Below are 22,628 nucleotides of genomic sequence, written 5' to 3'. Positions count from 1 at the left end.
CATTTGCCTTAAAATACTGTGAACCTGGGGCGCCTGGGTGGCGCAGTCGGTTAAGCGTCCGACTTCAGCCAGGTCACAATCTCGCAGTCCGGGAGTTCGAGCCCCGCGTCAGGCTCTGGGCTGATGGCTCAGAGCCTGGAGCCTGTTTCCGATTCTGTGTCTCCCTCTCTCTCTGCCCCTCCCCCGTTCATGCTCTGTCTCTCTCTGTCCCAAAAATAAATAAACGTTGAAAAAAAAAATTAAAATACTGTGAACCGATCTGAGGGCAGCAGTGGAAGTTGAGTGTAGGTCTGTCCTCTCCGGTAACAGAGTCTATAATGCCTGAAGGGGCTGTTGCAGTCCAGCTGCCATAAACATTTTAAAACTAAGTCACCAAATGCTCCCTTCCAGGACAGGGCCCCACACTGAGTAGAAACTGCTTAAGAGAAGATTCAGTGTTGAGCAGGTTAGAAATAGAAGAGGAAAAGGCAGAAGAATTCTAAATAAAGGCGGGGTGGAGGGGGGACAAAACCAGGCAGTCTCAGAAAGGAGACTGCTGTATCTGTGAACTGCATGAGACAAGACAGGAGGAGCCCTGTGAAGCAATACCCTGAACCCCACCTCTTTCTAAAAGTTGAAAGAAATAATCAAATATTTATTCTACCTTCTATACATGAACTGTGCCACTAAAGTACACAAAAAACATATGAAACACTTTCTGTTTATAAAAGTAATCCTACTAATAAATGGAAAGGAAATGCCAGAGTTAGAATATCAGCATTTTGCAAGCCCCGATGAACTAATTGATGCAGGCACAAGCATCAACATTTGCTGATATCATAGTGAAAACCGGGGCACCTGGGTGGCTCAGTGGGCTAAGCTTCCGACTCTTGATTTTGGCGCAAGTCATGATCTCAGGGTTGGTGAGATGGAGCCTTGAGTCAGTCTCTGTGCTGACAGTGTGCTTGGGATTCTCTTTTTCCCTGTCTCTCTGCCCCTCATCCACTGGTGCTCTCTCTCTCAAAAATAAATAAACTTCGAAATAAAAAGAGGGACCACACACACATGTTGTGCCTCATGACAAAACAGCATTATGCCACCTCTAGTCTTGCCAAAGTGATTGAACATGAAATGTATCAGTCTTCTGGATTCAGCTGCTAATTTGCAAGAAATGCAGAGGGCAGAAGATGTTGAACTCTACCAGGAGTATGTAATCAGCAAAACCTTGATGGTGAGAAACTCTACAAGCAAAATGACCCCGTTTTTTTCACCAGATACAAGGAAATGAAAGAGATGTAGAGGGAACCTGTAGATTAAAATAGACTTAAAAGACATGACACATTTTTAAACTGGGAGATTAAACTATGGACCATAAGGACGCACACTTGGGAAACAGAACTATAAAGAAGTGATTATAAAGATGGGATTAGTGGTAATGTTTGGGTCAGGGTATATGAGAGACTCCTGTGTTAGCTGACAAAGTGCTCTTTCTTGACCTGAGTTGTGCTTGGTGGGTTGGTTTGGGTATACCTTCTAATAACTGACTAAGCAATGCATTTTGTGTGGGTTTTTTTTTTTTTTTTGTATGCATGTATTGTATGTTACGGTAAAAAGGTTTTAAAAATAGAATAACCAATGTTTTAGATTTTTCTGAGAAATGGTGAGCTATTTTGGGACTACGAAGGATTTCCAGGGACATGTCATGGAAATTGGATTCTCAGGGATTGCAAAGATTAGGAAGAGCCCTGTAGGCCTGCATGAAGAAATGGCCACAGGGAGGTCTCAAAGCACTGTTGTCTCTTCATTTACTGTCTCCTCTGAGTCGGGAGGAGTGAGGATCAGGCCAATATTATAAGGCAAACATTATGAGAGGGTTAATTAAGTAAAGCTCTGCCGGAAAAGGACACTGGGGGCTAATCACTGTGCTTTTCTAAACCAAAGTCTGCAGGTGTTCCAAAGACAGAGGCCTGTAAGAGGCTGGAGGAGATGCCGAATCACTGCGAAGTGTCCTAATCAGTATGCCAAGCGCTCCACCAGGACCCTGAGGTAAGCACTACCCTATGCCATATAGTCAAACCATGTCTTGTAGAAATGCAAAATCCAGAGCCTCTGTGAGTGTAATTGTTCCTGTAAGATTCTGAGAGTCAGCTTCTCTTTCCTAAGGCAGAACCAGGTCACAGAGAAGATGATTCTCTCAGAGAGCATAGTTGCCCGGCATTTCAGTGCTGGGGAGAGAAAAAAGGGAGACAGTGAGTAAACCGGCTTTCTCTGAAGGATCTATCTGTAACTAATTGACCAGAACAGTCCTGCAAATAAGCATTTGCCTACGGTCAGTAGTACTGATCAGTCCCACGAACTGGTGCCGCCACTCGCCAAATCTATTACCTCCATCCTGCCAAGCCACCATCATCTCTTATGGACTACTGGAAATCATGTCCCAGCTGGTCTCTCTGATTTTGGTACTACGCATTACATCTGTTCTATATGGTGCAGTCTCCTGTGTAAAGCCTTCCAGTGACTTTTAGGAACACTTAGAAAAAGAAATTCAAATACCGTACTAAGGCCTAAAACTGAACTCATTCCTGACTGCCTTCCTGAACTCATTTACTACCTTTCTTCCCTCTCTCTGCTCACTAAAATTCGGGTACCTTCTCTTCTGTTTTTTCTCAAATATGCCAAGCGCAACCTTACCTTAAATTTCAGCTTTGCACTTTTTGTTGTCTTTACCTAGAACCATGTGTCCTTAGACCTTTGTGTACCTGGTTCTTTCCAAATAACGAGATCCGTTCAAATGTTACCTCTCAGAAGGCCTCATATAACCCAATTTAAAGAAGAATCCTGTCTTCTTACATATAATTGTTTCGTTTTCATCATTGTCCTTTTGACTACTGAAAATTACTGTTAACTTTTATTTACCTGTTCATTGTCTTGTCTGTCTCCATCTTCTAGAAATTAACCTCCATGCAAATAGAATACTGTTTGTCTTGCTCCCCAAGACTCATGTTTCCGCAGGGTCTAGGCTTGTGCCTTCAACCGTAGACGTTCAATGAATCTTTGCAAATTAAAGAATGAAATAGGTTCCTCACTGATTTATGAAATTTTACAACCTGCTCTCTTCCTGATGCCATTGATTAGACAAGTCATGTTTTAATCCATATAGTACTCTATCTTTTTTTTTTTTTTTTTTTTGCAATGTATTTGGTTGTAAGAGTGGACTACTTAGAATTCTCTGAACACACCATTCTATCTCATGCTTCCATGCATTTATCCATTGCCTTCTATCTCCAGGCCACATCCTCCGTGTATTTCCTTGACAACTCAGGAAACTTTTTCTTCTTTTCAACTCCCATCCAGGCCTAACTAAGCTCTGCAATATTGATTAATCCTTTCTTCCCAGTATATCATCCCACATTCTGTACTACTTGGAACCTTGTGTATTATCATATTCTATTTTAATATATTCCACAATACTTTGTACTCACTTGTTGCATACTTATTCCTTTTAAACTATAAGACTTTTGAAAGTGAAGATGGAACATTATTCATGGGTGTATCCCTCAGTAAGCACATCATGTAGGCATAGGACAAGGACGCATCGATTCACTCAAAAAACATTTGCTTAGTAGCCACTATGTACCAGGGCTGGTGTAAAATACTGGAGAAAGAATAATAAACATGAGAAAGTTTCCACACTCATGAAGCTTATATTTTAGTGTAAATGTGATAAAATGTGTGAATAAAGCCAGGTTCTAATATTATATATGAGCCAACTTGGGCAATGATAGTATATATGACAATATTGGCTTTAATTTTTTAGGTTGTTATTAACTCATCTTTATATAAAATATTAAGAAAATGCATTTAGAAATTTTAGAAACATTTTAAAGTGAAAGGATAAGTTTTAATGTACACATCTATCCCAGAGCAAAAGCCCAACAGTGATCGTAAGGAGACTTTTTTTCTGTTCTGTACTATTGAACTAAATCTGGGATTAGGAATCTGAGCTTCATATCTAGGATCTTACAATACCTAAATCATACGTTAATATCTATTGACATTACCTTCACATTGGCATTTACATAAGTTTTATTTCATTCACTACATGTTAATTTTATAGATTGAAACCTTAATTTTTAAGGATCTTGCCATCCTGTCTGCATAGTCTTCCTGTGAGCAAAATGTAGAGAGCAGTGTGGGGATCTTTCTATAGCAGAACATTTAAGACCAAAGGTTTTAAATTTTTTTCAAGGTTTATTTAGTTTGAGAGAGAGGGAGAGACAGCACAAGCAGGGAAGGGGCAAAGAAAGAGGAAGACACAGAATACCAAGCAGGCTTTAGGCTCTGAGCTGTCAGCACAGAGCCCAACATGGGACTCGAAATCTGAAATGCTGAGATCATGACCTGACCCGAAGTTGGACACTCAGCCTACTGAGCCACCCAGGCACCCCTGAGATCAAAGGTTTTAGAACCAGACTGGGTTTAAATCTCAGTTCTGCCACAAGCTAGCTGTGTGAACTCGAGCAAGATAGTTAACCTTCTGCTTGCTAAGTTTTCTTTTCTGTAAAGTAGGGCAATAACAATACCCACTATATCTGATTAGGATGAGTATCAATGAGCAACACATGAAAAGTACTTAAACAGGGCACTGTCATAGTAAGTACTCAACATGGTTATTAACAGTGCTTTAGAAGGTGCAGGAAAGCCAGTGTTTCCATGTGATGGTTATGTTGAACTCAGAGCTTTTATATTCCTTAGAAACCTCACAGTACTCTGCATCACATATTATTAAATATCTTCACACTTTGGCCTACTAATTAGCTCTGGGACTATTCTCAAAGAGACATGAATATGAATGTGTTCATTGAGGTATTACTTACGATAGTAAATAATTGGAACCATGATCGATATTTTAAAATAGAGCAGACATTAATCATTGTCTAATGGAGTATCATGAGATGGCTCATAAAATAAAGGTTATATAGGCCACATCAAAACATGAGAAAAATCCTTTTAATATAGAGTAAAAATTAAGACTTAATGCAGTGAAAAAATTACATACATTTATGTAGATTACAAACTTGTAAAAACTACATTCATTATTGGTGATGAAGTTTATGTACTTATGTAAAAGGTTCTTCAAGGGCAAGACACAACATATGAATGTACACCGTATCTAATACCTGTTCAATGCTCTATAGATATTAGCTTGAAAGTATGATTCAGCCAATGGTAATCCAGCCTGAGGTTACATAGCTAGGACTATTAATGGGAACCATAGCTCAACTTTTAAAATCGTATTGTGGTGAAGTAGGTTTTCAACATGGCTGATTCTCCCTACCCCATCATGCCTGGGAACATTTGGCAATACGTGGGGACATTTTTGATCATCACAACTGACATCTGGTGAAAACTGGCCAGATAATGGTTAAATCTCCTTCAATGCACAATAAAGTCTCCCACCACGAACAGTTACCCAGTCCAAAATGTCCATAGTCCAGCTGTTGAGAAGCGTTGCAATATAGGTACACCTCTCTTTGTCAGAGGACCTCAAGGGTCCAGTCATCATGGGAGAGTGAAGGCAGTCCTGCTAAAGACAAATCTAGTTCTTAGGGGGATCTTACAGAAACTTAGGAGACAGTAGCATTTATCTGATGGCTCAGCTGTAATTAACTTGTATATATCACTGTGACCTTGTCATGGAGATGTTTAATTCAGATTTTGTATGTCCCATTGTATTAACTCATCTTTCAATGAGAGGAGCAGACCAGGCCATATTTTACAGCTGCAACATTGTGGACCATAAATATGTGTGTGTGTCTTCAAGGAAATAAATTTTAAAAAAGGAAAAACAAACATTTCATTAGAAATCCAGATATTGCATTCTGCCTTCTCCTCCATTCTCCTCACTGTGCAACTCATGCACACGCACACACACACACACACACACACACACACACGGGCACACGCACGAACGCACACTTGAGTGGTCTGGGACAAGTCACATCACCTCTCTTTGCCTCAGTAATCTCATATGTAAAGTAGAGATTATAGCAGTATAACTGCAGGCCAATTCTTGCCCAATAAATATGTATGTTTGTAAGTATGAGTAGGGTCATTGTTCTCTAGGTCACAATGTAACCGAAGACACAGAATCTCTATATTTCTATGACTCTCCGTTGTTACACTTAATACCTAAATAGCTCAGTGTGGAGAAAGCTGTCAGTAACAACATGAGATTATTTACTCAGTTTTATGGATTTTCCTTTGACTTTTGTCTATGAACAGGAATCATAACATTTGGCAATACTTGGAGACATTTTTGATCATATCATTTTGAGCTTCAGAAGCTCAAATAAAGACCCTCAGCTGATGTTACTCATTTGGAACTTATATCTTCAGACTACAAAGGAGTGCAGGGTCAATAGAAATTTCTCCCATCAGGTAAAAGTATCAGAAAACGCTTTATCTTTATTTGAAATACATTTCTTAGTGATAGGCTATCACTTTTGAATGATCCAGACATATGTTCATCTATTTTAAACCAGATAATAGGAACAAAATCAGTTCTTACATGCATATTTTACATTTTTATTATTATACATTCATAGAACATCAAATAGTCAATAATTGCTACCATAGTTATGCTAGAAAAGGGGTCTACAAATCAAGTTGCCCAAAACAAAGGCCATTATTCATGAGAGCTGCCACTAATTTTTAACTATTGTGTTTTTTAATAACAACATATACAAAGTCAACCGAGTTATTCAAATCTTTTGTGACTGTTAGTAGTGGTGTGTACAGTGGGGGGCTTAGACTGTGGGTGTAGGATTCATACTGCCTAAGTTCAAATCTTTGTTCCCTACTTAATAACTGTGCAAATTTGGGCAATTTACTAAACTACACTAAGCCACAATTTCCTCCTCTTTAAAAATGGGGTTATTAGGAACACATACCTCATAGAGTTGTGAGGATTAAGTAAGTTTATGATACAGGACTCTTACTGCAGTGCCGAAAAGCTGTTATCAATTATTTTTATTGTGTTGCTCCAGCTGGGGATATGTTGCTTGGAGAATAAAAAGTTTCAAAATCAGTCAATTGAAAAGCTCTTTGGAAAATTGAGTAGTTTTGCCATGAATAAGGTAAATCGATGTTGATAACATTCTTCTCTGATGTTTCCATCACCTTGAACTTGCATCTAGTCTATGGCCTGTATCCTTTCCTGTTTGATTTTAGTTCTCTATAGATTTCTTTTATGTCCTCGGTTAGACATTCCTCAATGGGAAGAACTATTTCTTAGTCATCTTTAGACCCTTACATTTCCTTGGGAAAAATTCTGAACATAGTAAAATTATAGTTAATATTTGCAATCCAGATTTTCAGGATGATTGTTAATGGTTTCATATTAATGCATTTTTATTTCAGCTGTTATTGCATTTGAACTGTCCTAAAATGTTACAACACAGACCATGGAAATGATTAAAGCAAACCACATACATTTGGCAATACTTGGAGACATTTTTGATCATATCATTTTGAGCTGCCTCAAAATGTCTTCCTGCCTCCCTAGTTATTATGATTTAACTATCTTCAGTATAATAGACACTGTTTAGAAAAAATAGTTTTATCTCTTATACTTTCTGTGTTTTTGTCAAATATAGCATATTGGTTAGGTTTGCTTGGCTAAGATATGTCCAGAGAGATCAGTAAGCTATATATCCAAGCACTCGGTGTCACATGGAGTGAGAATTTATGACCCTCCAAACCTCTGGTACCCAAAGGCATAAAGAAGCTGGACTACAGCAACAAGGAGGCTGGACTAGAGCATTATTCCCCCACAGATTAGTTGTGCGACCTTGAGTATCTTACTTAAATTTTCAGAGTCTTGGGTTGCTCATGTATAAAAAGGGTACAGAATGAGCAGATGACTCAATTATATCCTTATTCTAGTATATTTTGATTATTAATTATATGTGATACACCTTTTAAAATGATCCTTTTATTCTGCATGTATCAAATTGTGACATTTTAAGGAAGATACAATGGACAGATATATCACTTGGTTGTGTTAGTGGTGTTTTAGCTTTATAACTAAGAGATCTGAGTTTGAACTGCCATTTTCAGAATACTTCATTACACATATAATTTTTAAACATGGCATGATTTATATGGGAGTTTTGATAGACTCTATAGGAAAAAAAAGATGATTTATTGTTCCAATTTTTCTAGGAACTCAAGCCTGAGCATATAGCACATTGGTATTTCTGATAAATGGTTTTCCCATCGTGATTTAAAGATAGACTTTTGAAGGGGGAACTCTTAAGTCATCTCACAGTGTTTGGAACACATGGCCTCCCAACAGTCAACTTTTCTGCATTTTCTTTCCCCAATCAAGCAGTTATGTCCTGGCCATGATTGCACAGGTTTTTTTTAATTAATTTTTAAAAATATTTATTTATTTTTAAGAGAGAGAGACAGAGAGCACATGAGAGAGGAGGGGCAGAGAGAGAGAGAAACAGAATCCAAAGCAGGCTTCAGGCTCTGAGCTGTCAACACAGAGCATGACATGGGGCTTGAACTTGTGAACCATGAGATCATGACCTGAGCTGAAGTCGGATGCTTAACCAACTGAGCCACCCAGGTGCCCCTACAAAGTTTCTTTAGAGATCCATGTGTTGAATGCTAACCATTCCCCCTAAAAAGAAAAAAAAAAAAAAAAAACAGAATCAATGAAGGGCAACTTGATACTAAGTCTAAAGGATTTTTCTCAAAATTGTTTGCAGCATAAACAGGGAAATGTTAGAAACCCCAAACCAGAGCTTATTTAAAATGCTTTTCTCAAATGTGAAGAAATCTTTCAATAAGCAGAATCTTCTTTTGTATGATATGGTGGAAAACTAAGGAAGGAGAGACTGCTAGGGTAAGTTAAGCATTCCTAGACCTCTATAACTTTTGCCTGAAACCTAAGGATGGATGCCACTGTCTCTGGTACAGCAGAGTGACATGAAAATATGAAGTGATTAGTGCCCAAGTGCTATCAATTGTTTTAGGCCTTAGTACACCCCTGTGGTCATGTATTTGATTGTCCCTATAATGGGGGAGGAAGGGACAAACACGTCCTTCAGTTCCTTACCCCTTTGTAATGTCTGTCCTTTGCAAAGAAGAGAAAAGCAGACCCTGAATCCAGAGGACTTTTTTCTTAGAAAGTTTTGGAACATCCTCCTTGTTTTGCTTATATTAAAAAAAAGTCTTTGGAAAACTATTAAGCCAAATGTTGATTTAAACAGAATATACAGAGGGGCGCCTGGTTGGCTCAGTCGGTTAGACATCCGACTTCGGCTCAGGTCATGATCTTGCGGCTTGTGGGCCCGAGCCCCATGTCGGGCTCTGTGCTGACAGCTCGGAGCCTAGAGCCTGCTTCAGATTCTATGTCTCCCTCTCTCTCTGCCCCTTCCCCTGCTCACGCTCTCTCTCCCTCCAAAAATAAATAAACATTAAAAAAAATAATAAAATAAAAATAGTTAAACAGAATATACAGAAAGAACTTTCCTGAACAAAATCTAGACAACGTTAATGGGAATTTCTTCACACATGTTCTTTGTGAAGTTACCAGGAGCTGGCTGCCAACCACATAAACCTAAGTGTAGAGGAATTTGATCAAAAAGTTGAATCAGGAATACTTCATTTCTTGTTGATGAAATTATTTCTATGTTCCAGACCCTGGGCTGAAAGTTGAAGGAGGTATGCAGTGTGTGGTTTCCATGTACAAAAAGAGGCATGTGTCTTGCCTCTACCTGTATACATTCGTAAAGTGGCCATGAGTTGTGTTACGAGAAACCATTGACTTCACCTGTCTAAGCCCCAATCAATTCTGTAATATAGAAATGTCACCTATCTTAGAAGGTTGTGTTAGTTAGATAAGGGGTGTCACAGCAAAGCACAACACACTGAGGGGCTTAAACAACAGAAATGGTTTCCTCATAGTTCTGGAGCTGGAAGTCCAAGATCAAGGTATTGGCGGGTGGTTTCTGCTGAGAGCTCTCTTCCAGGCTTATAGATGGTTGTGTTTTACCATGTTTTCACATGGCCTTTCCTCTATGTGTGCATGTTCCTGGTGTCTCTTCCTCTTATAAGGACACTAGTACTCCTGGATCAGGGACCCACCTTGTGACCTCATATAACTTTATTTGCCTTCTTAAAGGCTCTGTCTCTAAATATTCACATTGGGAATTAAAGCTGCAGCATACAAATTTGGGGGAAGACACAATTCAGTCTATAACATGTGGTTATGTATAAAAGAAAATATATACAAAGTGCTTAAAACAGTGCTTGACACATCACAGACTGGCTTCAATGATTATTAACTTTTACTTTATTGACCTCAGTGGTTATTCAAGAACATGGCAACCCTAGTGAGTAATTAGAACATGCAGGGCTGAGGGTCAGCCTTGGGCAATAGTGACCCCATGACTGTAAGGCCATGCAATTTGTAGTTATAATTATCCCTTATTTTATAGAGGGAAAAACTGGTCAGTTAATAAGTCCCAGGGCTCATAAAGTTACAGCCAACTTCTGAGTCAGGTTTGCTGTCTCCAGAGCTCTTAGTCTGTTAAATCCATCTCAGGCTTGGAGCAGCCATATTCAATTACCCTTGTATCACACGGCCACCCATCCCAGGGCCAACCCCTGCCATTTATCCTAACTGAAGCTTGGCCACACTTGAAGGAAAGCCTGCAAACTGATCGTCCCCCAGACAGATTCAGCTTTGATAGAAAACTCTTGCTGTCATATTTGTGGGAACTGTTCCAACCATGGAGATATGTGGGCTGATTAAGAAATTTTACTGCCCTTTGAAAATTGAAGATTGAGGTTTGTACATATGGGAGTTGGGGATATCTAGTCTGTCTTTAAATTTGATTTATGCAAACCTCTAGCTTCAAAGTTCCCAGCATAAAACCATTTAACCATGAAAATGGCAAAGCTAACATTCACATTCTCAGTTCAGATACCAGCAGGAAAAATGTTGTTTTGGCTTGAGGCTTAAAGGGCAAGTCTGTGGCCTGGGAGTACATATATATTCCCCTGGCTTCCTGAGATGTTCATAAGACCTTTCTGGGGAGGACCCAGGTTCCTAAAGCCTAAGCAGAGCCTGCCTTTTCTGGACAATGCTGAGGAGTTGACTCCAGGCTTTTCATCTTCTATTCGTTTCTCTTATCTTTGATGGTCTTTGGCTCATCTTACCCTCTCCCACTTACTCTACTTTTCATCACGGATTTGTCATCAAACAGTTATACCTCAGGACATAGAGATTATTGAACCAAAGAACCTAAGAGCTGGAAGAATAACTGGTAATAGTGTGTCCAACAAGTAGGAAGATATGGAAATTCAGTGAGATATAGCCTATTCCCTGAGAATACTCTACATCTCAGTGTGTAGGGATGTGACTAAAACATAAATCTCCTGCGTCCCAGACTAGACTCCATTTTATGGCTGTGGTTGGCAACAGTGCAAACTAGGCTTTAATTTAGTCCACATGCCAGGCCTACTATAATTTGCATGGTTAAGTGAAAAACTGAAAAAAAGTATTCATGAGAATGAAATGGAAAAATGTGCTGGATCTTCATACTTGTTTAAAGATCTTTCCAAACTGTTGTAAGCAGAAATCTCAAATGGCCCCCGAGATTCCTGCCCTGTATAATCCTTTCCCTTTGAATATGGGCAGGATGTGTGAGTATGAAGGTTTATCACTCCCATGAGTAGCGTACTGTACATGGCAAAGTTCAAGGGATTTTGAAGATGTAATTAAGGTCCCCAATCAATTGGCTTCAAGTCAACCAAAGGGGAGATTGTCCCAACCTTATCAGATGAGTTGTTAAATGAAGTCAGAGAAATCTAAAGAGAGATTATTCCACTGACCTTCAAGCAGCAGGTCAAACAGAGGAGACAGTGCACTGGTATACTATGAAGGGTTTACATGAAGGATGGAGTCGTCCTGACCAATGATGCTAACAAATAAGACAATAGACACTGGGATGTGGTGGCCATCATCAGTATGAGTGAACTGCGTCAGGTGACCAAGCCTTGGTCACATAAGTTGGTGAATAATCAAAAGCCCGAAGACAAAGAAGTAGGTGATAGGCAGGACTAGCTCAGGGACACAGACAGCCTTCATTAACAATTCCCCTTGAGGCTGATCTGGCCAATGAGGAAGCTGAACCAGTGATAAATCTATCATCAGAAAGAATCTTCGGGACATAGAGAGGCTGCATGCTCTGAATGGACCAGATTTTCACTTCTAACTAAAACTCTCAGAAGGGTTGGGGCATATAGAGATTCACTGAGATAATTCATGACTCAAAAATTCACTCCTTTTTTCCACCTCATCCCTAAATATAGATCCTGCATAGACCCCTGGATTCTGAGACATACAGAATTTAGATCAGTGGAGAGAAGAGAGGCAATTTTGGTTGAAGAGGATAGAAGGAGGTGCATAATGAAGGTTTTAGCCCTTCATTAAAGAAACCCTTTCCCTTTTTTCTTTCTTTCTTTCTTTCTTTCTTTCTTTCTTTCTTTCTTTCTTTCTTTCTTTCTTTCTTTCTCAAAAGAACAATTTGTGATCCCAGGAGAGAGCTAAGCATTGGGACAACCCTTCATCTATCTGGAGGCCATGGAGATAGTGAATCCCTGCTGCCAGAATTCCAGACCAGTGGTCTTGATGTACCATAACAGATTATGTTAACTCAGTAAAGTTCCTCAGATCAACCAAATTCTAACAGGAAGATAATGATACAGGAAGACTATTTGATGAGAAAAAATAATCAACCAAAATAATATCCCTCTACATCTCAATTGCCCTAATAATAGCTAACAGTCATTCCTAACCACATGCTACTCACATTTCTAAACACTTCATCTGATCTGATTTGAAGTACTCATATTATTCTCATAGTTTAAATGAGAAAATTGCACAAAGGTTAAATAAACTGCCTCGGTCTATTTTGTGATTGAGTGCTGGAGCTGAGATTTGAACCCAGGCTACTCAGCCACTTTCCTCCACAGTCTGCCTTCCTGTCTGCTCTACTCTTCTGCTCGTCAATACTGATACCATTTTTCTGTTCTGGATTCTTTTTATCCATTGACCATTTTCTTTGGTAACCATCAGTAAAAATATAAAGCTTTTAAAGACAGGGTCCTGTGTTGATTTCGCTTGGGTCTTTACCTACTGCCAAGCATGTAGTTGGTGTCTTGATTGATGAATTATTAAAGTTAAACCTTTACGGTCTTGTTTAAAATTCTCTGCACATCATTACTAAAAGCACATATGAGAGCATTTTCACCCATTTCCTTTTCTATTCAAAAGGCAATTGCCCAGGCATTACGTTAAGAGCTATCAGCACCAGCCCTCATCCTGGTCCCTGGCAAAGAGGTCAGAGTAGCACCCAGCACCAGCCCACTGCAACACCATTCTGACCCAAGCTGACACCAGTGAGAGATCCTTGAAGAGTGAGGTACTTCTGGCTTCTGTTGTTGGCAGCATTTCACCTCTTAGTCCATTTCATCCCTCTATTCACTGGGATATTGCCTTGCTGAGACCTAAGATTAGTTGCTCGTGGAAGAACGAGTAGGCGTTTGCAGCAGGCTCTGTTAAAATCATTACCCATTCTCCTCCCGGCACTGCCTGGACCAAATGCCTGGATTCGTGACTGTGTTCAAAAAGCAGTGCTCAAATCCACAATCCCGTCGTTTAAAATAGATCTTTCTAGATGAAGAGGAAAAAGTGGAAAACACTTTCGTTGCAGTTATTTTGGGAAGGTGACCTGAGAACATTAAAGGGCACCCAATAACTATTTGTTGAATGAATGTGTGAATTGAAACAGGTTTGCAGAATTTTTCATTAAGAAGACCTCATTCCCAAAGGATTGGCCTTCTGCCAAAGACAGTTCCCTCGTACTTAATACACTGCCACCTTCCTCTTGCGAAAGCCACTGATTCCAGCATATATTTCTTCATCCAGACTTTCCATTCATTCACAAATCACTTATTAAAAGCCTTCTGCTGATTAAGATCTATGAGAAATTGGACCACAGAGTTGACAAAGATAAGTTCCTTGAGTGCAAGATTATTTGTTAGCTTCTCTTCCTGGACTTGATGTCTCTGTGTGAAATTGATGAATCGTGTTCAATTGAAAATTCCTGAAGTAACATGTCCCTTCCCCAAAGTCCCTCCCCCTAATGGCAGAAGTGATCACAAAAAGGACTTTTCTCATTTCATGAGAAATGGTACCTTGACCGCAGTTAATTGCAGTAAAGATGAGTGGCATCTACAGATTGGAGAACTCGTCAGGTTGCATCTCTTGGGAAACCTAAAGACAGTGTTAGCAAAAACAAAAGTAAACAAATTATATAAATTTTTCACTCTATCCCCCCCCCCCAAAATGGGAGTAGGCATCCTTCATTAGTCAGGAAAAGTTATGCTTTTCTGCAGTAACAAATAACTCCAATATCTCAGTAGCTTAAACTAACAGTATTTTATTTCTTATATACATTTCTTCTCCAGTGCCAGTGGGAGCTCTGCTGTATGTAGTTACTCAGAGACCCAGGCGGATAGATGGATCCACCACTTTATAGTTACATGCATCTAGAACATGCAGACTCCTCAGTTACAGCCAGAGGCAAGGGAGACTGGAGAATTATGGTGAGGTTTACATGGCTTCAACAGGGAAATGACACATGTCACTTCTGCTCAAATTTTGTTTTCCAAGAGTTTCCAGATAAATCCATTTAATTACACAGGGCTGGGAAATGTAAGGAAGCTATTTGGCAAGCATGACTCTCTCTGCCACATACAGTTAATAATATATTTTTATGTGTATATGACTTAGATGTTTATCCTTATTTATGTTATGTGTTATCAGAAAACCATTCAAAGTTTAAAAAGATAAATAGTAAGCTAAAAAACATAAATAGATGCCCTAATATCTTTTCTCTCTGCACTCTGTCTAAACTTGCAGATCATTGGAGACCATGATGCCAGAGTTACGAATATATCATGACATTCTGGTTGCCTTTGGGGCATGGCTATATCACTGCTGAAAGAATATCTTTTTTTCCCCTCTCTCTTCATGTCCTTACAAAGAATCCCCATTTGTGAAGATACTCTGAGTTTACCTTTGTTCTAAGCAAACTGAAAGAGCTTAGCTCTCTGGGACCTTTTAGAACATGCCAGTCTCAAAATGCTATCAGGCTGCTTTCTGACTCAAGAGAAATAGCAATATTTGGACCCCTTGTTCTTTCTTAGATATTCCTCCAAATCCATATGAATCCTCACTGTGTGTCTATCTTGCTGCCTTTCCAGAGCAGTGCCTGATTCATGACGTTTCTTCAATGATAATCCAATTATGATCATTCAACCTCAAGGCAAGGTTGATTCACAGCACAGTAATTCATTCTACCTAGTGGCCCCTCACACATGGAATCATAAATCCTTCAGAGAAGAAAAGGACCTCAAATTTAATTCCACACAGCATTTTTATTATTCAAATTAGAAATTTAGCAAGTTGAAGCCCAGGTATGTTGAATGACTGGCCTAAGATCAAACAGTTACTTAGCTGCAAAACCCACCATAGAGTTATTTCAACTCTTAGAACTTGTCAGGGGCAGCAGGGAATGGAGCACATAAAAAGGAAATACAAAACATAAAAATAAATCACAATTTCACTTAATCTTTGTTAAGGCCTTTCTCATGTCTTTTGTGAAATTGAAATCAAAGATAAAATGCTAATTAGATCTCAGTATAAAAATAGGGATAAGAGAATGTTTGATGAAAGATTGGAAAAGAAAACACTATTTGAAGCAACCCTCCCATCTGTTCCAAAGAAGTCCAACATAGCAATCTCATCATCTTCAGGCAGCATAACCTAGAATGAATTCAGGCAGTAAGCTTGGCATTTATAGAGCAGTCTGCTGGGAAAGAGCAATTTCATTTCCAAGGACTTCACCAAAGTGAGGACCTGACGTTACAAATGATTAATTTTTTCTGGAGGGTTCTTGAGAAATGTCTTAGCATTTAATAATCTGATAATATTTGTAATTCTCATTAAATTGTACCTAAATTTAATGGTCTTATCACCTTTCACTGAGTGACCAAACTAACCTTATGCCTTAAGGAGCTGGAAAAAGAACAGCAAATAAAACCCAAAACCAGCAGAAGACAGGAAATAATAAAGATTAGAGCAGAAATTAATGCTATCAAAACCAAAAAACAAAAACAAAAACAAAAACCCAAAACAAAACAAAACAGTAGAACAGATCAATGAAACCAGAAGCTGGTTCTTTGAAAGAATTAACAAAATTGATAAACCACTAGCCAGTTTGATCAAAAAGAAAAAGTAAAGGACCAAAGTAAATAAAATCAAGAATGAAAGAAGAGAGATCACAACCAACACAGCAGAAATAAAAACAATAATAAGAGAATATTATGAGCAATTATATGCCAATAAAATGGGCAATCTGGAAGAAATGGACAAATTCCTAGAAACATATACACTACCAAAACTGAAACGGGAAGAAAAAGAAACTCTGAACAGACCCATAACCACTAAGGAAATCAAATTAGTAATCAAAAATCTGCCAAAAAACAAGAGTCCAGGGCCAGGTAGCTTTCCAGGGGCATTCTACCAAACATTTAAGGAAGAGTTAACACCTATTTTCTTGAAGCTGTTCCAAAAAATAGAAATGGAAGAAAAACTTCCAAACTCTTACTATGAAGCCAGCATTACCTTGATTCCAAAATCAGAGACCCCACTACAAAGGAGAACTATAGACCAATTTCCCTGATGAACATGGATGCAAAAATCCTCAACAAGATACTAACCAGCTCCAACAATACATTAAAAAAATTATTCACCATGACCAAGTGGGATTTATACCTGGGATGCAGGGCTGGTTCAATATCTGCAAAACAATTAACCTGATTCATCACATCAATAAAAGAAAGGACAAGAACCATATGATCCTCTCAATAGATGCAGAGAAAGCATTCGACAAAATACAGCATCCTTTCTTGATAAAAACCCTCAAGAAAGTAGGGATAGAAGGAGCATACCTTGAGAACATAAAAGCTGTATATGAACAACCCAGCACTAATATCATCCTCAATGGGGAAAAACAGACAGCTTTCCCCCTATGGTCAGGAACAAGACAGGGATGTCCACTCTCACCACTATTATTCAACATAGTATTGGAAGTCTTAGTCTCTGCAATCTCTGCAATCAGACAACACAAAGAAATAAAAGGCATCCAAATCGGCCAGGAGGACATCAAACTTTCACTCTTCACAGATGACATGATAGTCTATATGGAAAACCCAAAAGATTCCACCAAAAAGCTGCTGGAATTGATTCATGAATTCAGCAAAGTTGTAGGATATAAAATCAATGCACAGTAATTGGTTACTTTCCTATACACCAACAATGAAGCAACTGAAAGAGAAAGCAAGGAATTGATCCCATTTACAGTTGCACCAAAAACCATAAAATACCTAGGAATAAATCTAACCAAAGAGGTGAAAAATCTACACACTGAAAACTATAGAAAGCTTATGAAAGAAATTGAAGAAGACACAAAAAAATGGAAAACGGTTCCATGCTCCTGGATAGGAAGAACAAATATTGTTGAAATGTCAATACTACCCAAAGCAATCTACATATTCAGTGCAATCCCTATCAAAATAATAGCAGCATTCTTCACAGAGCTAGAACAAATAATCCTAAAATTGGTATGGAACCAGAAAAGACCCCGAATAGCCAAAGCGATCTTGAAAAAGAAAACCAAAGCAGGAGGCATCACAATCCCAGACTTCCAGCTATACTACAAAGCTGTAGTCATCAAGACAGTATGGCACTGGCACAAGAACAGACACTCAGATCAATGGAACAGAATAGAGAACCCAGAAATGGACCCACAAATGTATGGCCAACTGATATTTGACAAAGCAGGAAAGAATATCCGATGGACTAAGTTGAAATTATATAGTGAATGATGTCATCCATTCATTAATTCATTCAACTGGACACTTAATCTATGCAGACACTATACTAGGTGCTGAGGATAAAACAACGAACAAGGCAGATACATTTCTGTCCTTACTGAGCTTACAGTGTTAGTGTTAACATTACAGTATCAATCCCTTGGGAATCCAAGTTTTGTTTTTTCTGGATTTCTGGAGTCCATGTGAGACCTCTGTATTGTATCCCAGCTAAACTTCAAGGGCAAAACATGCATTTCATCCTAACTAGTCCAGTGTCTGGATAAATAACTTATATGAACTAATTTTGAAGTGTTAACATCTTGTGAATCTCAACTCAGCTACTCACAAGTTCTGTAACGTTAGACTAGTAACTCTCATCACTTACACACTTCTACATCAGCTATAGTTGCATAAGAAACCACCCCACAGCTCAATGGCCTAGCACCACTCATCAGGCTTAGCACCTGAGGCTCAGCTGATCAGGGAACCCCTGTCAGCTTGGGCGTGTCCTTGTCATGAATATGGCAAAGATTAAAGAGCTCCTAAGATTGGGTTAGATGAGATGTGTGGTCACTACGTGTTCCCCACAGATGGCAGTATCATCATCACTTCAAATTTCCCTTTCGACATTTGGAAAGCTTTCTTGAACATAATCTTGGTCTTGCCCTGTCTCTTACCTTTTTACCACACTGCTGAAACTCCCGCTTCCTCAGATTAGACCAACTCCTGCCTCTTGAGAAGGGTTTGGACTTTGTTTGTGATTACTGGGAATTCTCTGAACCACTTCTGGAAGAAACTTTTGCCCATAACTCTATAACTTCCTTCCTTGGGCAGCCTCCCAGCTAGAACAAGGCTACAATGACCAGTTCCCTGCTGCTAGTCAAGGTGACCAGTGAAATTCGTGAGTGATGTATGATGAAGGCAGGTAATATCACTCCTGTTGAGAATGCATGGTATAGGTTTTTATAATTTATCCTATAACTGTACATAAGGTCATTTTACCATCCCCCTCCAATAGATGAAAAAAGTATTGACACATATTAACTTTACAAAGTTTTAATATTAAATCAGAATAGAATGATATTTGCTGGATTTTATGGCGATTAAAAAACTGCCATAAAATTTAAAAAAAAATTGCCACTAATTAAAACAAATAGTGTCCCTCTTGTCCCCACCCAAGTTCTGTATCGATCGAGAGATAGACAAGGCAGACAAATAGAGATCAAATTGCCAGCTTCAAAACTGTTGGCTGTGAGAAAATGGCTTACACATTTAGCAGGGATAGTTTGATACTACTGAGCCCTAAAATAGATAGAGTTACCTGTCTAGTAAAGTTGTCTCTCTGAAATAGCAGGTCTCCTTCTCAGGGGGAAAGTCCTGTAACCCATGGTGGAGCGGAGACCAGACACAGGCATATCCCAACAAGAATGAGGTGAGGTTTGCTTTGGTGGCTGTTCCTGTTTCCAGATTTGTCAGACAGTTGATTCCTCCTTCAGTGGGGAGGGGCAGATGGAGTAATGCAGAGATGCAAGGAAGGTTTTACTAACTGAAGTCTCTTCAGGTATACCTGAAGCAGGTAAAGGAGATGCCCATTGTCCCCATTCCAATAGTAAGGGGAGATGATGACACGTTAGAATTCTCTCCTACTCCCCATTGACTCCTGAGAGTTTGATAGTTACTCTGAGACAGACACATCTGTGTATTATCACGTTAGTCATTCTACTATTAAGGGGGACCTATCCTGTGGGCTTTCATTACCTGACAGGGAATTCGTTTTCCATTTTACAAATACAACTCGATTAGCTTAAGCTTTCAAAAACAAGGACAATATTATTCTCCACTTCTAAGCTTCTGTGATTGTCAGAGACACAGATACCATAAAATAATACATGGCTATTGAAAAGATAAGCATTTATGCTTTACATGGTGTACACTTAGGAAAGGGCCTCCTTCTGATGCTTACATGAATATAGGTCAAAATTGACTCTGTCTTGAACATGAGCAGTGAGATTCTTCTCTCCCGTAGAACCTCTTGAATTCACAAGGATAATGAAATGTCCTTAAACATGAAATGTCCTACCTACATCTTGGTCTTTTCTAAGTAATCACATGATCCTCAGATAGTCATGACTTCCAGTGGGGAGAGTACTGGGTATATTAGGGATTGAGGCTTACAGAGGTAACATGACTTGCCTCGTCTCATTGTAGGTAAATTCCAGAGGTGGGATTCAAATCTACAGCAGTCTGATCCCGAATGTGCTTAGCCAACAGCATATTTCAATAATTATTGTTACATCATCAAATCCTCCCTTTGTTGATGTTCTAAAGCAATTAATAAATTGCAAATGAAGATTTGCTTTTGGGGAATGGAGACCCACAAAGTGTACAAGACGTGCAGGCAGCTCTTGCTGGGTTGGTCCCCTCCAGATGGGAAGGACATTATGTATCCGAGTCAGACAAATATCAGTGGAGTAACAGCCATCCCTCTCTGTGAGCCCAATGTGGGGGTTCAAAGCAGGGGCTGCAGTTTCTTCACAGGTGGGTGTTTTGTGTCATTGGTTTCTTGGTTGTATCAACTAGAATTGCTGGAGTGAGAAGTAAACATGGACATTAATCAGCCTCCTGGGGACAGCCTCTCATCACAGACCCAGACGATTCAAAGAGTGCCCAGCCCCCACCTTGCTGGGCAGAAGGGCATTTTGCAAATCACCCAGTGTCAGGCAGGTGTGAGCACTGTTGTCTGATCCTACAGTGATAGGGCCATGGGGAAAACACTAAGCAGGTTTTTCAGTGTCTTCTGGGCCCTTCCTAGAAACAGCCATTGTGAGCTTTTCTTATCTTCATGATACATTTGGGTTGCATTTGTCATGCTAAGCAGTCTGCTCAAACATTCCACAGGCAGGAATGGGTCCTCAGTAATATGTTGCTACACAGAGGCATAAGCCCTATAGTGTCAATAGTGTGATTTACACACACACACACACACACACACACACACACACACACACCCTTTCAAGATCCTACTAACTGATTTATGCTTATTCATAAAAATCCATGCTATGATGTTAATAGTCTCTCATAAGAGGCATGAGAGACCATTAACATTATAGCATTGATTTTCAGTCAATGAACTGAGAAAATCTACTGACCATACTCTGATATGACCTGTTATTTGTCACTTGTTGTCTATTAGTCTTACCCTTCTTTTCCTTACCTTTCCATTCCTTAAAGATCTCAGTGATGCCAAACTCTCTTGCCAAGTTACTGAGATTCTATTTTCCCAGGAGAGAACATTGGCAAGGGCCTCTGAAGAATCAAAAGAAACATCTCAGTGGATATTTGAAGGTAGGGTTGTAGATAGAGAAGAAAGGAACATGAATGATGGCATAGTGATTAAAAAAAAAAAAAAAAAAAAGCTATATATACATTTATCCCCAAGACCTCGTAACTTGTGTAGAATCTGGTCGAGACTGGTCACTGGGTTGTGGAAGGGAGGGAGCAAGGTGGGGAGGAAGAGAGGAATAAGAGATTGAAAATCAGGAATTTGGCCCTCTGTTACAAAGAGTGTGTTCTGAAGCATCAGAAAGATTTGGTTGGAACAAAGTATCCTGTTTTTCTGCAATGAAAGATAAGATTATTTTGATTCTGGAAGGTGCAAAACAAGATTTTGTTAAGAAAGCAGTCGTGACAGTCAACTTAGCCTGAGGGGTTTGAACCATAAGCAGTGAATTATAAATTGAGATTATCTTTCTCATTTCATATCCTCTCTCTTTTTAGAAAACAACAACAACAAAAAAACAAACCTGAATACCTATTTGTTTGTTTATTTACCTGTTTTCCTGGAGCAGAGGCATGCCAGTAGGGTGGTACCATTGTCCAGGTATCTCACCTCTTGATGTGAATTGACCATTGCTTGATTGACTTCTTGCCAGAATCCATGCTTTCCTGAGTCCCTTCTGGAGGCTTGAGGAAACTCCTGGGTTAGAGAGAAGTTTGAAGAAGTTAATGCAAGCTCACGTTTTTTACCTTGGAGACTGTGGGGTGAAGCTCAGGAACACAGGTTTCAGAGGGTGTAGACTCAGTCCCAAGACTCCTGGAATCTAACACTTGACTGACCTAGGTCAAGGTATGGCTCTCTGAGCTCTAGTTGCCTCGCTTGTCTTGTGGGGTAACTATCTACATTGTTTACCCCATAAGATTGCTATGTGATCAGTTGAGGTCGTGCATGTGCTTAGACTTTGTAAGCCCCAAAGGAAACATGATTTTTTAAAAAAAAAGTAACGTTTTTCAGAAACGGAGAGGGTGTGTGTATAGGATAGCCTGGTATAAAGAATTAAGATCCTTAAAGAAATCGGATGTTCTAAATGGGAGGCTTCTGGTGAATAGATTTATATGAGAACATCTAGGTGTCAAGAAAAGGAAAGCTGCTAAAATAGTGTGGGTCATGATGATGTATGTGGGGAGTGTGTGTGTGTGTGTGTTCCTGCATGAGCAGGGATGTGATAGGTTTCTTCTATCCCCAAGAATTAGAGTTCCATTCCACATGGCATTGAAGTGGCAGAAAGTGCCTTCAACACCCAGTTTATCTGAGTTCATTTTATTTTGACTCATAAAGCGACTGTCAT

At 39.3% G+C, this 22,628-nt stretch overlaps 2 long non-coding RNA genes across 7 annotated transcripts in view; one reads left to right on the top strand and one right to left on the bottom strand.

Annotated features, from left to right (window-relative positions):
• The window catches only part of LOC147582258 (uncharacterized), a 423,253-nt gene that overhangs the window by 339,853 nt on the left and 60,772 nt on the right, over positions 1–22,628 (top strand). For all 6 annotated transcript variants that reach the window (XR_015248897.1, XR_015248893.1, XR_015248896.1 and 3 more), the window contains one exon: positions 1,921–2,025. This is a non-coding gene — a long non-coding RNA (uncharacterized LOC147582258). The remainder of the gene's footprint in view (positions 1–1,920; positions 2,026–22,628) is intronic.
• Positions 1,762–19,713, bottom strand: LOC147582259 (uncharacterized). The gene is made up of 4 exons (XR_015248899.1): positions 19,325–19,713; positions 14,260–14,338; positions 3,462–3,634; positions 1,762–2,204 (listed from the first exon to the last, which is right to left on the bottom strand). It is a non-coding gene; the product is annotated as an uncharacterized LOC147582259 (long non-coding RNA).

The sequence above is a fragment of the Puma concolor genome, chromosome A3 (genome assembly GCF_028749965.1).
Source record: "Puma concolor isolate L17-30 chromosome A3, mPumCon1.1.hap2, whole genome shotgun sequence".
Classification (NCBI taxonomy): domain Eukaryota; kingdom Metazoa; phylum Chordata; class Mammalia; order Carnivora; family Felidae; genus Puma; species Puma concolor.
The sequence above is the reverse complement of the archived record's forward strand: the minus strand, read 5'-3'. Positions and strand labels throughout refer to the sequence as shown.